The sequence below is a fragment of the Seriola aureovittata genome, chromosome 7, assembly GCF_021018895.1.
Source record: "Seriola aureovittata isolate HTS-2021-v1 ecotype China chromosome 7, ASM2101889v1, whole genome shotgun sequence".
NCBI lineage: Eukaryota > Metazoa > Chordata > Actinopteri > Carangiformes > Carangidae > Seriola > Seriola aureovittata.
In genome coordinates, this window is record NC_079370.1 from 9,564,789 (window position 1) to 9,577,558 (window position 12,770).

The window sequence follows — 12,770 nt, forward strand, 5'->3', positions numbered from 1 at the left end:
ATGCGGTGGTGGTCAGGGCAGAAGTCCCCTATCACTTTTCTATTCTGTATCTATCTTTCATCATGTTATAATGTGTCATTAAATAGAACTGAAACTTTCTGTGGATTGTATGGCTCCCAACATTGAAAGGAAGACAAAATCTTGCCTCAAATGTCAAACGAATGATTAGAATTCTGCATTTGTAAACATTATGATAGCAACTGTGTGTGCATGCATGCTTTAATGGAAAGAAATGTCATGTGTGTATTTAAAGTGTATTTGTTTTACCTGACGAAGGTTGTTGTAGATATCAACGCCTCTGCGAGCCCACACCAGGAGGTGGATCAGTGTGCAGACAGTGGCCAACTGCCCCTGCACCACAGCTATATGGAGAGCTCTGTAATGAATACGAAAAAAAACCCAGCACATAAAAAACTTTATACAAACAATTGGAATAGAAATGCTGCAATAGACAACTCAATTTCAACGAGAATTTAAATGGGTCGTAGGTTTCCTTGACATTGTGACCCACTGATACTATATCCCATTAAAAACATATAAGGTGGCGACTAATCAGACCTTTCTGTGTTACACTTTATGTGTGTAACACATTGCACTGCAGTAGTCTACACATACATTAGCATGATGACTGATGGCGATTTGAGTTTTTCTTTAACAGTTACATATGTGAACTGTTAAACCCAGTGTGCTGCAAAGCACCTCCCTGCATGGTAACAAAGTTGGTCAGAATTTCAACAGTCTGACATTTTGGTGAAATGTGCTTACTCATTCTCTTACCAACGGTTGAGAAGATACAATAGTACAATACAATAGTATGTTTCCATTAAATATAAGGGTATGACTACCAGCCAGTTAACTTTGCTCAGCATAAAGACTGGAAATAGCTAGCCTGTCTCAGTCTGAAGGTAATAAAAGCAAGCTTCCAGCACCTACAAGTTCACGCTGAATCTCGTTGACGAACGACCGGCTGTGGTTTATCAAAGGTTATGTGCAGGACTATTTCTAGACCAGGAGCTGGAACCTTTTAAAGTCTCACCTGGTTGCCTGGCAACCTTATAGTGACTACGACTTTTTTTTTTTAAAGCTTTTAGCTTTCATGTTTTTCATACAGATTAAACAAAAAAGACAATAATATCATTATCATATCGAACTTTTGAGGTGCTGGTAGGTGGATTGTATTCGTCTAGTTGTCCCTTTGTTTTCAGTGTTCGTGCTAAGCTAAGCTAATCAGCGATCGAACTATTGCTTCAAAAGAATGTAGCCAAGTAGATATCACTAATTTGGAATTTGGAATGAAAAAAAATTCACGTCATGGCTGTAATTAACCTGTAAAGGATTTCGGTTTGATTTGTGATCAGAGCAGCTAATTCCACTTGATCACTTGATCTAAATTTCCCACTGGCAGTTGCATTGAGGAGCTCCACAGATGTCAGGCATGACTCACAGTATTCTTATCACACCCTTATCAAGACTAAAAGGGAAACCACTATCTGTGGTCTGTACGTGAAGTGAAAGAAACATGCACAGGCCAAAGTTTAGGACAGGGAAGAGCAGGAAACTGGGGGGGGGGGGGGTTGACATGCTGCAGAAAACAGTATAACAGTTTTCACATTCTTTTTTTTTTTTTTCATGCTGTGAGAAGCAGCTTCCAGTAAGAGCCAGACTGGTTTTATGTCACTTCCTGTTGTCAGCAACAATGGCAGCACTCTTTCTCCTCAATAACAACCTGCTTGCTGTGAAATATAGCCATTAAGCTGTATGGCTTTTGACAGGGACTTTCTGTAGGTTCACTGAATCAGCTTGATCCAATGGATAAATTATAATCAGATTTACAATACAATTGTGCAACAGGAAACAGGGACGCTTCCTGAGATCAAGTTAAAAGTACACTTGCAAAGAGCTTGAGGACAGAAAATAAGTTCAGTGACAAAAGCACTTGCAGCACCTCCTCTCAGCCATGTGTCCCACTGACATGGATTCATTAATGATAGTAGTTTCCTGCCTACAAAATACAGATTGAAGACCTCTGAGGAAACAACACAGAAAACACCTGACGTATAATGCTATGGTATTCATCTGCACACAACTACACTACCCTGCACATTTAATCAAAACTGCTATGAAAAGTTATTTTTGTATCTATCTATCTATCTATCTATCTATCTATCTGCACACCTCATTGCAGTGTTATAGTATCATATTACTCTAACGATCTCTTCCAACCACATAAAAGCAGTTTATATAGTCTTTGTATTCCTTGTGGAAACGTTCAAATTCTTTGACAACTCAGAGAAGGCGTGTATGAACAGAACAATACCTGTGGTTTATTAATCTGAAGGATAAGCATGTGCCAACACACACTTGGTGGTTGCAGGAAAAAAACAGCCATGCTCTATTATGTCTGTGTATATAATTAAACAGTTTTAAAGGAAAACGCCAAAAAAGAAATGCAAATTGTGGATTTACCGTGTGCATGTGTATATACATGCATAATTCCTACACATGCATGAGCAAGCATGGAAACGATTCCACAGTGTGAGCAAAGACCTAAAAGTTGTAAGTGCAAGAGCAGGTTGGAAATGCAACTGTAATAAGCAATCAGATGATTTGTTCCTGACGTCAGAACAAAAAGCAGAACTTTGTATGTTTTAACGGGTGTATGCGAAACGGTTCATTCCTCAGCTGGTCCCTGTTCCTGTAACTGAGCTCGACATAGTGAAAAAAAATCTGTATCAGAAAAGATCTCTAGTCATATTTGCTGTACATGCTATCAGCAACCTGTCTTTTTTGCTTTAATCCAATCCTTGTACTGTATATCTACAGTCCAATATAGTCAGCGTCTGTTCAGGTATGACTTGACCTGGGTTTTGATATTGTGAGCCCTGAAGAGAGGGCTGTGAAAAGTGACACTCATGCTCTGAGGAACAGAAACTCTCATGCCAGCTACAGTTTGACATTATGAATAACAGCAGAGCTCATAAACTCTCTAAACATTGAAGGAATGGCAATCAATGGTTGCCTTCATATAGTCCTGACGTTCTATCTCTCTTGTGCTCTCTACTATCTACATCCATCTCTCTCTTTTTCTCTTAAGATGAAACCGTACTGTTTCTAGTTCCTGGAAGTGGGGCAGACCACAGCCCCAGATAACCCCAGGCATAGCGGCACTGACGCAGACAGGAGTCCCAAGCTCACAGTCACTCTCAGTGTAACTGTGTTTTTGTGTGTGAGATAGAGGGAGAAAAAAAGAAGACTTCAAGAGAAAAGAGAGAAGGCAGCGAAAAAAGGCAGCATACGTGCGGTATCCTGTTTGGTATGGAGGGTGAGGGCACAGCCAAACTGAATGATCAGACTGCAGCCTAACATATCCTGTGGTCTGTGGACCAGCTGAGCAATGGGATGATGTGTCAGTGTGTTTGTGTGTGTGTGTGTGTGTGTGTGTGTGTGTGTGTGTGTGTGTGTGTGTGTGTGTGCGCATAGTAAACAAAAGAGGTGACGCACCACAGTCCAGTTAACCAGAAATGACAGACGTATGCATTGCATACGTCGCTGTTGTCTGCTGAGCTTATCATGAAGAATGATGTTTCTTCCATACATTCATTATAAGGGTAAAATCTCCAATTGTCAAAATCCATTACAGTGCATTTTACTGTAATACACTCAGTTTTAACCTTGACTCAGTTAGAGAGTTGATGAATAAGTGTGTGAAGCCCCTTTGAAACTCTTATATGAAAGCAGGTATTCGTAATGCAGTTGAGAGTAATGCTCAGCGAAACTCCATGGACGATAAAGGACGTTGAATATTAATATGTGTAAATGCAACAGTTTTAAACAGTGTTCACTCTCCACCACAATCTACCACAATCGAGTGGACTGCATGGAGGACTGTGGGCCCAGGTCGTATAACTTATAGTGACTTATTCACACCAACAGCAAACACTGTCTTGTATTATGTCCTTGCTACAGTGTGAAAAGGTTTTAAGTGACTGCCCATCTGTCTCAGTACTTTTCCATTTTTATACAGTGAACAGAAATACCTTGATTACTGACAATTAATTTATTGTCCGAAAGAATGTGTGATAGCCTGCAGAACATATTAGCACTACAAAACATCTTTGATTATAACAGCTTAGCACAAGCTCAGTCATTTGCAGTTACAGTTAGTGTGTTTTTAGTAATGCTACTGGTGTGGCGCTTTGGACAGCAGTGTTGGTCAGTCAATATATTTGGTCCAGACTGAAATATTACTACAGTTGGATGCAATGCCATGAAATTATTTGGCACAGATGAATCCTCATGAACTCACATCACTTGGCTTTTCATCTAGCAACACCAGTAAGTCAAACCTCACTTAACCGATGAAATATCTTAACATCTACTGGATGGACTGGCGGGAATTTCTGTGAAGACATTCATATAATTAATAATAACAATAATAATATTAATAATTATATATTTCAGATAATGAATCCTCATGATTTTGGTAATCTTCTGATTTTTTTTTCTCTAGCACAGGTAACGTTTGTGGTTTTGAGTGAAATGTCTCGTCGATCATTGAATGCATTGCTGTGAAGTTTGGTACACTCCCTCGTCCCCCTGAGGATGAACTGTAATAACTTTTCTGACATTTCATAATTTTATTGACATTTCCATCGACCTCAACTGTACTTTATGTTTAGTGCAAATAGCAAATATTAGCATACTACATGCTGAATTAAAATGGTGGACATGGTAAATCTGTTAAAAAATCAACATGTTAGCATAATAGTTAGCATGTTGCCACATTGACGGTAGCGTTTAGTTCAAAGCACCGCTGAGCTATAAGTAGAGCCTCATTGAGTTGTTAGTATGGCCGTATACATTTAGTGTTGTTTTTGTGTCCGTGTTTCTTTGCAGAAACAAATGTTTACATCCGGGTCAGCCCAAAAATAAATCAAAAGTATTGGATCAACATGTCAGAGTATTTTGACATTATCTAAGTCTGCAAGCAAGATAATAACCACAAATGACAGTTTCAATAATAAGTATTTCAAAACTCTGCATATAACCCCATTAATGTGCATGTAAATCCACTGACTGACTGGAAGCATTTGGGCATTTGTTTGTAGGAGCTGTAAGTTAATCAACACATCTGCACATTACACATACAAACGACTGAGATGTGTGACACATAACACAGAAAAGGAGAGAGAGAGAGAGAGAGAGAGAGAGAGATGAAGCAGATAGAAAGAAAGCGGTAAATGAGGAAGTGAGGTGCGGATGTTTGGGTTTTTTGAGCCCATTCATCTAAAAACACAGAGAAGAAAAGAGACAGAGAGAGACACCTGAGAAAAACCTCAAAACTTAGCAGTCACTGGTTTTCCCGAAACTAAAGGGGCTCAGAGGCGCTGAGAACAGAGGATGAAGATCTCATTGACGTAAGAGAGGCGTATGCTCACCATCACTTACATTATGCACACACGCATGCACACACACACTCATGTACATAGTGTGAAAAAGGACAGGGGGCTGAAAGAGTTTCTTTCTGCAGAATTCACACAAAGTTTCAAACAACCACAAAGCAATAAGTAGGTACTAACCAAGCTAACCAACGTCCCAGCTTCATTACAAAGGGTCTAGATTTTGTGAAAAGTCTCTCCACTGCAGCTTTGTTGATTAGATAATGTTCATATCAGTTTTTCATTTTGTTTCTGTGTCTGTCTTGCACATTTGGATCACATTCTTGTAAGACACTCCAGAGAAAAGTGTCAATCTATTGTGATGACACATGGAAAATAAAATCAGGTTGGCTGCAGTGTTAAAGAAGCCACAAAGTATACATACTCATACATTTGCACGTATAAAAATTGCATTCATCCTATTTCCTTGCCACTATCTGTTAATGGCAGACATGTCACAGCTATTACTAGTCTCTGAAGTAAATACAGTACGAGACAATAAGCAGCCATGACATGTCACAGGACTTACGGCTCCGCTAAATGTTGGTCATCACGAGTTTGTTCCAAATGGATGAAAATGATGCTGATACTTTTGAAACCACAACATCAAAGCGCCATCTAATTCTTGGACATTCTAAGTTTTCAGTCACATGAGTCTATGTGTGTGTGATTGTCTGTGTGTGTGTATGTGTGTGTTCTTGTATCAGTTTGTCATTTCAGTTAGTGTGTGGGTGGGCGTTAAACCTTTAGACAAAGTAAAGTAACCATGCGTTAAAGTTTAATATTTGCATTCATGTGATCTCAAGAACGTCTCCAGTGAACAGCATTCTCATTCCCAACCCCCCAGCCTACACACTTAGAGACTAGCCAGCTGAAAATTATAGGTTGTTCAAGACACACACACACACACACACACACACACACTAGCACATGCACGCCATGCCTATTTCATTTAATAACACAAACTCAAGTGCTATAGCTTCCAGGTTAGTATATTAAATTAAAGTCTCCATTGCCAGTTGCTGAATTATTCCTGATTTACTCTGAGCCAGATTCCCCTATAGAAAGTGAAACATCAGTAAAGAATTTAGTCGGATAGGAGGTGGGGATGGGGGTCAGTGACTATACCTGTTCAATATGCAGAACCAGGTGATACACAGAGATCATGACATAAACTGAGATGATATCACGGATGTCTCATAAACCACAACCAGGTTGTGCAACGCCACCACGGGCTGTTAAGACCAGTGTTGTTTGAGTCCAACCCTGTGAATCACTTCACGTATTTGTTATTTATGTGACCACTTCAGTTTCACTTTTTATGACAATGGTAACGGTTTCCCCCCTGAGAAGGCAGTTTAAGTAGTGCAAGTGTCAAGCCTGTAGACAAACTTTAAGCCGAAGTACTGCACAGAATCCTTTGGGCTAAAATATTATTATTACAAATCATATATTTCATAGCATGTTTAACTGATGTTATGATATGGTTGAATCTGCCGCCCATGTGCTGATATTGCGTGTCATGCTATTTTTAGTAGTAGAAACATCTTTTCAACAACCTCTTGGCCTAGAGGGCATTAAAGTACATAAATAATCTATAATACTTTTAAGTAAAGGTATGAGCTTTTAGAATGAAAACAATTTTAAAATCACAACATGCATCTATTTCGCACTTTAAAATTGTCCCTCCTTTGTTGCATAAGACTTTTGCAAAAATGAGTGTAACTTGATGCCTGACGAGTCACCACTACAGATGATGGTATGAATCGGATGCCGTCAGTGGCAATGAATCCTCTGGGTCTGCTGGAAATCTCATGAATATTCATGACTGTGGTGAGATGTCAGATCTGTGAATTTGCTAAGTTTCGACTGCCAACTCAGTCATCTGACAAAAATGTGATGATTATGAAAATGCATGAGGTGGATGAATCACAACAGTCTTTTGAGTTTACTATATCAATAAGTTACTTGGAAATGTGATAGGATGGATGGATGGATGGATGGATGGATGGATGGATGGATGGATGGATGGATGGATGGATGGATGAGTAAATCATACAACGAGAAAGAGATACCCAAACTTCCAAGCTAAGCCATATTTAAAATGTCAACATACGTGTCTCCATCTTCATCTTGATGTGTAGCCAGAGCGATACCAGCCAGCAGGTTATCGGTTTGGTGGGCCAGAGGGTGGTTCAGGTCTGGAACTGGGGGCAAATAGTATACTTGGTAACCTGAACAGAGATGAGACAGAAAAAGAGACAGAGACAGGGAAAGAAAGATATAGAAGGTGAGAGGCGCAGAGGGAAAAGAATAAAACAAAATCAAGGCAATAAACACAAAATGAAAAGGCTGACCTAGCAAATAAGATATTCTTGTACCAAAGAAGAGTGCAACTCTGTGTGTATGTGTGTGTATGGCTAGTATTCAGCTATGAGTTGAGTGGGCAAGCTACTTCAGTCAGTGCAGTAAACTTGACTATAGAGGAATAGCTAGAGAATTGCTGACTTGACAGTTTCTCATTGATTCAGCTGTAGCTGCTGCATCAACTGGGCCTCTGAGGTCTGTTCTTTCATCTGTGACACAACCCGAAAATATTAAAAGAGGGTGTTGTGTGCTGTTACTGTTTTAAGAATCCAAACAACATTAGCAGCATTCATGTAACACCACAAGATCATTTTGTGAGCCTCTGCATGTTGTGCCATGCTCTGTCTTTGGAACTTAAATTGTGTCTCTAACTTTGTCTTACAATCCAACAGTGTGTAGAGAGACCCTGGATTCACACAGCCAAACACACAGTTTTACAATCAACCTTATTTTGGCCATAAAAAAGTAAGTGTTTCCTTGATATGATTACTATAGACTACAAATCACAGCAAGACTCTGAAATGCAGCAAGATTACAGGGGTTAATACATTTTTAAACAAAGAACTAAAAGGTATCGTAGCCCACTAATGTAGCCTAAAATAACGAATGTTGGCCAGCGATGCTTACCGCAATGAATCGGGTGTAAAATGCGTATGGGACATCGGTCTTGACTCTGCTGTGTCACTTCAAGACGCCTGGGAGTCACTGGTGCTACAGCGACCCGGTGTTCATCCGCGGGTCTTTCCAAACGACCGGCCAAACGCTCCCGAAATGTCAAGTCCGTATCTTCCACAGGGGAGAGTCGGTCTCCACTCTCAGCAGGAGGCGGCGACTGCGTCTGGGTCTCCGGCTCGATAAGAATCCGGCGTTTCCTAAAAGGAAGCTTGAGGGAAGAATTGTCCGCCGGCCGTTTGCGAGCAGCACCGGTTCCTGAGTCCGCTACGTTTCTGGCGGCGGGGCAGCGTATTTCCAAACTGTTGGTTCCCGTGGACGCGGGGGGTGCAGGTGAGCGTCCCTCGCGCGACCTTTCCAGTCCGCAGTCCGGACTCCTCGACCCGGCGCCCCCACGCTCTCTGTTCGTGGTGCGCAGATCCAGCGGCGCTGTGGCAACCGACTGGTGGTCACCGTTCATAGTCATGATCCTCGGCATCAACTGGTGGCGAAGCGCTCAGGATCTGAGGAAGTTTCAGGTGTGTGTGGGTGACGACAACGTCTCGACGCTCAGTGACAGTTTGCTGGGATCAGTCTATCCAAAGTGGCCAACAGTGCGCAATTCCCAGCTCCATGAAATCAAGTGGGCAGCGATTAAATCATCCCTTTGTATCACTGGTGTATTTTAGATAAGCGTTCAAAGTCATAGATTCAGAAAGCTAATTTATCTTCGAATCGGAGCCAGTGGAAGTTTGGTGTAGATTATGTGTATCCTATCGCACCTATGGTAACAACTGCAGGTACAGTGCAGCTGCGCAGCGCTCATCTGCTTTTAATGAAAGAAACACGGTGCTTTCCCTATATCGAAACAAAGCAATTAGGTTCTGTGTGAGGCAGGAAAAGAGAAAACACTGCGTTGACTTCATAATAATTTCTGCATTTCCTACGTTTCTGACATCTGTCTGTTTTGCATGCAAGTTCAAAACATGTTACTGAATTTCTCAAGAAGTTCACGGAGGAAAGACGGATCGATGCTTTTCTCGGCTCGGTTGCTTTGGGTATATACGTGCAAGATGTGCAAACTGTGCAAGCAGGTTAAAATAATGGAGGTAATAGTGGGTCACTGGATATTTGCTACTTCTCCAAATGGGTTTTAATGCACGTTTAGACACATATTAACGTCGACTACATTAATTCACAGCTGTGGAAATGAGACAGATGGCTTTTTTATTATCACTTTTTCTTTGCTTTGAATTGTACAGTCATGTTTATAACAGGATAAGTGCTTCAGACTTAAATTTGGTGCCACTTTACTAAAGTAAACTTTGTTATTTCCACACTTGAGGAGCAGTATCAGTTTACATTTTCATACAGCATGAGGACAATGGCTAAAGGTTCAGACTCAGTTTCAAGTAACAATATGACAACTGAAGTCTTTCAGTTTAACATAGCTGCAGTAAATCAAAGTGGCCCCTTAATGTAAAGTGTAGTTCTTTCCTTTGTTGCAAAAGCCTAACAGACTGTCCCACTTGATAGATTAGAGCTGCAATAAAGAAAGAGTGACTTTAACAGCATGCAATGTGCGCAATTATATGATTTTATTATGATACTGGGGATTATTACTATATTTATGACATTTTACGGTGATGATGTGAAATCAATGTAAAAAAAAAAAACAGAAGAACACAAACCAATAGACACTGAAAGGTACATTTCCTTTGTGAATTTATCTGCACCCTATTAATGAAGGACTTTTGTTATTTTGATCACATGTTTTAGTGCCTCATGTCAGCAGAAATACTGTCAATTTTCACACCTCAGTCCAAAATTAAAACACTGTTGACCTTTTTCTGATCACATTACAATATAGAACAGACAGGATAGTCCCAGTTGTGGTGCAGCTGATACTCTTCTGCAAATGGCAGCTTTCTGGTAAAAAGCGTGTTGGCGTCACAAAGTGACCAATTCCTGCAAATATGTGAACTCATAACACTGTAAATAAACTACATACAGAAGTTCCAGGAAGCTTAACGCTTAATTCTAGTTTTGTTTGGAGGACACAGATTATGCATGTTGCAGTAGATCAGATGCACAGTGTCAGTCAGATCATTGATGTATTAATTCATCTGTTTTCTCAGATTGATGACATATCACCAGACTGCAGACTCGAAGTTTAACCTGGACCAAACCAAACCAAAGGTGGAATAAGAAGAACAAACGAGGAATTCAGAGAGAAGATCCAACCCGAGTGACTGATCAGTTAATGTCATGTTACTGCTACCCTGCATGCGGCCATGTTGGCTTATTCCATCTACAAAAAAATGTGCATACACAATCATGCATTTGCACAGACACAAACACAAATCACACCTCATCTCCTTGTCTTTAATCTTATCCCTCCCCGCCCTCATACCAGGTTCTGATTACCAGGGTCAATTTGGGACTTTCCTCTTTCCACTGAAGTGTGGGGTGGGCAACGGAAAGTCAAGCTTGGCTTCTAAAGTCCCTAAAACACCCTGACACTACACAAACATACTCTGCAGCTGTCAGGGCACTCAACCATTGTGGTCTCCTCTGGTGTACGGTATCACTGTGTATGAAAAATACTGGCCTACCTCTTTTACAGCCAGTCTCATCCTGAATGCACACTTGACAGAGCTTACTACTGAGTGAATGAGACACAGACGGAGGTTTAACAATCTTCTCTAAGAGTATATACATGTGTGTAAATAGAAAACCCCATACACTTTTAATATTTAGGGGTTCAGTACTCCTGCATGGTGAATGGAGAGAAGCCATCAGTTGCAGAAATAATGAGGATATCACATACACATAAAAAAAACGATGAAATGGGGCCCCCTTGTGCCAAGAGAGCAAAGGTGCAAATAGACTCTCAAACAAGCTGGACTGCGTCATAGGTTTGTGCAGCTGGTTTCAGCCCTTTATCTTTTTGCTTCCCTCCTACTCTCTGTGCTCACATATATAGTATTTTAATACAGCTGACTTTCCAATAAAGCTGTTCTCATTCATGTTTCTCTGTTTCTGTTGTCAGACAATGTAACAAGTATGAAATAGTGACGGAAATGCAGCTCATTAGGACTACATGGTAGGCAAACTGCAATGCAGACTAAAAGCACATTTCAAGAGGTGGTCTCAACAAACCAGACAGTAGAACTGAGACTGGACTGGCAACAATACAGACTGTAAACATCCCCCAAAAAGAAATTGTTCAGCCAATGGGGAAATTCCATCTCAGTCTCGTGGCATTTGGCTAACCAGTGGTGGTCAGTTAGTAAGTCAGCGACAAATGTTATCTTTGGATGGGTGCTGTTGCAGTCCAGCTAAAGATAATCAGCGAAAACTAAGCACACAAACTAAGCAAAATACTAATAAATAATAATTCATAGAATTGTTTAAGTCTGTGCGCACTCTTCAGTTAAGGTAAATTAAAACTGGAATTTAATGTTCAGATTATAAGCATCAGATTGCAGTGACAACTCAAAACTTTGTGAGCAGTGTCTGAGTTAGTGTGGCCCTCTTGTGGATACTGAGGCAGAGGTCCGAGTCTCAGTTTTCTCATTCTAATGGTGAAGATGGTGTTCCACAACAGGCACAGGGAGTATTTATGAGAAATGTATCCTTTCATTGTATTTAAAGATAATTTCTGTATGCAATATAATCAATATTTATAAATTTTATTTTCTTATATTATTATATTACATTGAAGGTAATATTTTATCTTTAAAATGCTATTATTCATTAAGTTCATACAACTCAGTTATTTTCAATATGTAGTAATTGTTGTACATAATGGTTTTAGTGGAGTTATTTATGTAAGTGAAGGTAGTGTGCTTCTAGTGGCTGCTAATAATAGACATATTCACCCGTCTTCAAAACTGTCTTTTACACTTTCCTCTCTTCTTACAGTTTTACAGTTAGGCGTAAGTGTAAGTATAACTGAAGAAACCACAATGTTCAGCATGGCTACCAAACAGCATAGCAGAGGCCGATGAGAACGCTATTAGTTCAGTATTCAGATCTTTTACCTCAGTAAAAGTAGGAATACTACAATTTGAAAATAAAAGCAGTGCATTCAAAACCTTATTTCAGTAAAAGTACAACAAAATAGAATAAAACTAAAATACTCCATTAAAGCACCTCAGAACTGTAATTAAGTACGGTACTTGAGTAAATGTACTTACTTTTCAACATTGAAGAGGGCCTCTGGCTGAAATCTACATCAACACACAACAGAAGCATGTGTCAAAAGTGAAGATTGTCATAACCACATGTTTAGCTTCTTTTCTTGGTGTT

General features: G+C 40.0%; 1 protein-coding gene and 1 long non-coding RNA gene across 4 annotated transcripts in view; one reads left to right on the forward strand and one right to left on the reverse strand.

Moving 5' to 3' along the window:
• LOC130172683 (probable ATP-dependent RNA helicase ddx6) overlaps positions 1 to 9,240 on the reverse strand; it is a 26,036-nt gene extending 16,796 nt beyond the window's left edge. For all 3 annotated transcript variants that reach the window (XR_008828317.1, XR_008828316.1, XR_008828315.1), the window contains exons 1-3: positions 8,433 to 9,240; positions 7,555 to 7,672; positions 268 to 376 (exon numbers count right to left, since the gene is read on the reverse strand). The gene's annotated coding sequence lies outside the window, so the exon portion shown is untranslated. The remainder of the gene's footprint in view (positions 1 to 267; positions 377 to 7,554; positions 7,673 to 8,432) is intronic.
• LOC130172695 (uncharacterized) lies at positions 8,877 to 11,487 on the forward strand. Its single transcript, XR_008828319.1, has 2 exons — positions 8,877 to 8,995; positions 10,595 to 11,487. It is a non-coding gene; the product is annotated as an uncharacterized LOC130172695 (long non-coding RNA).
• The last annotated feature ends 1,283 nt before the right edge of the window (positions 11,488 to 12,770 follow it).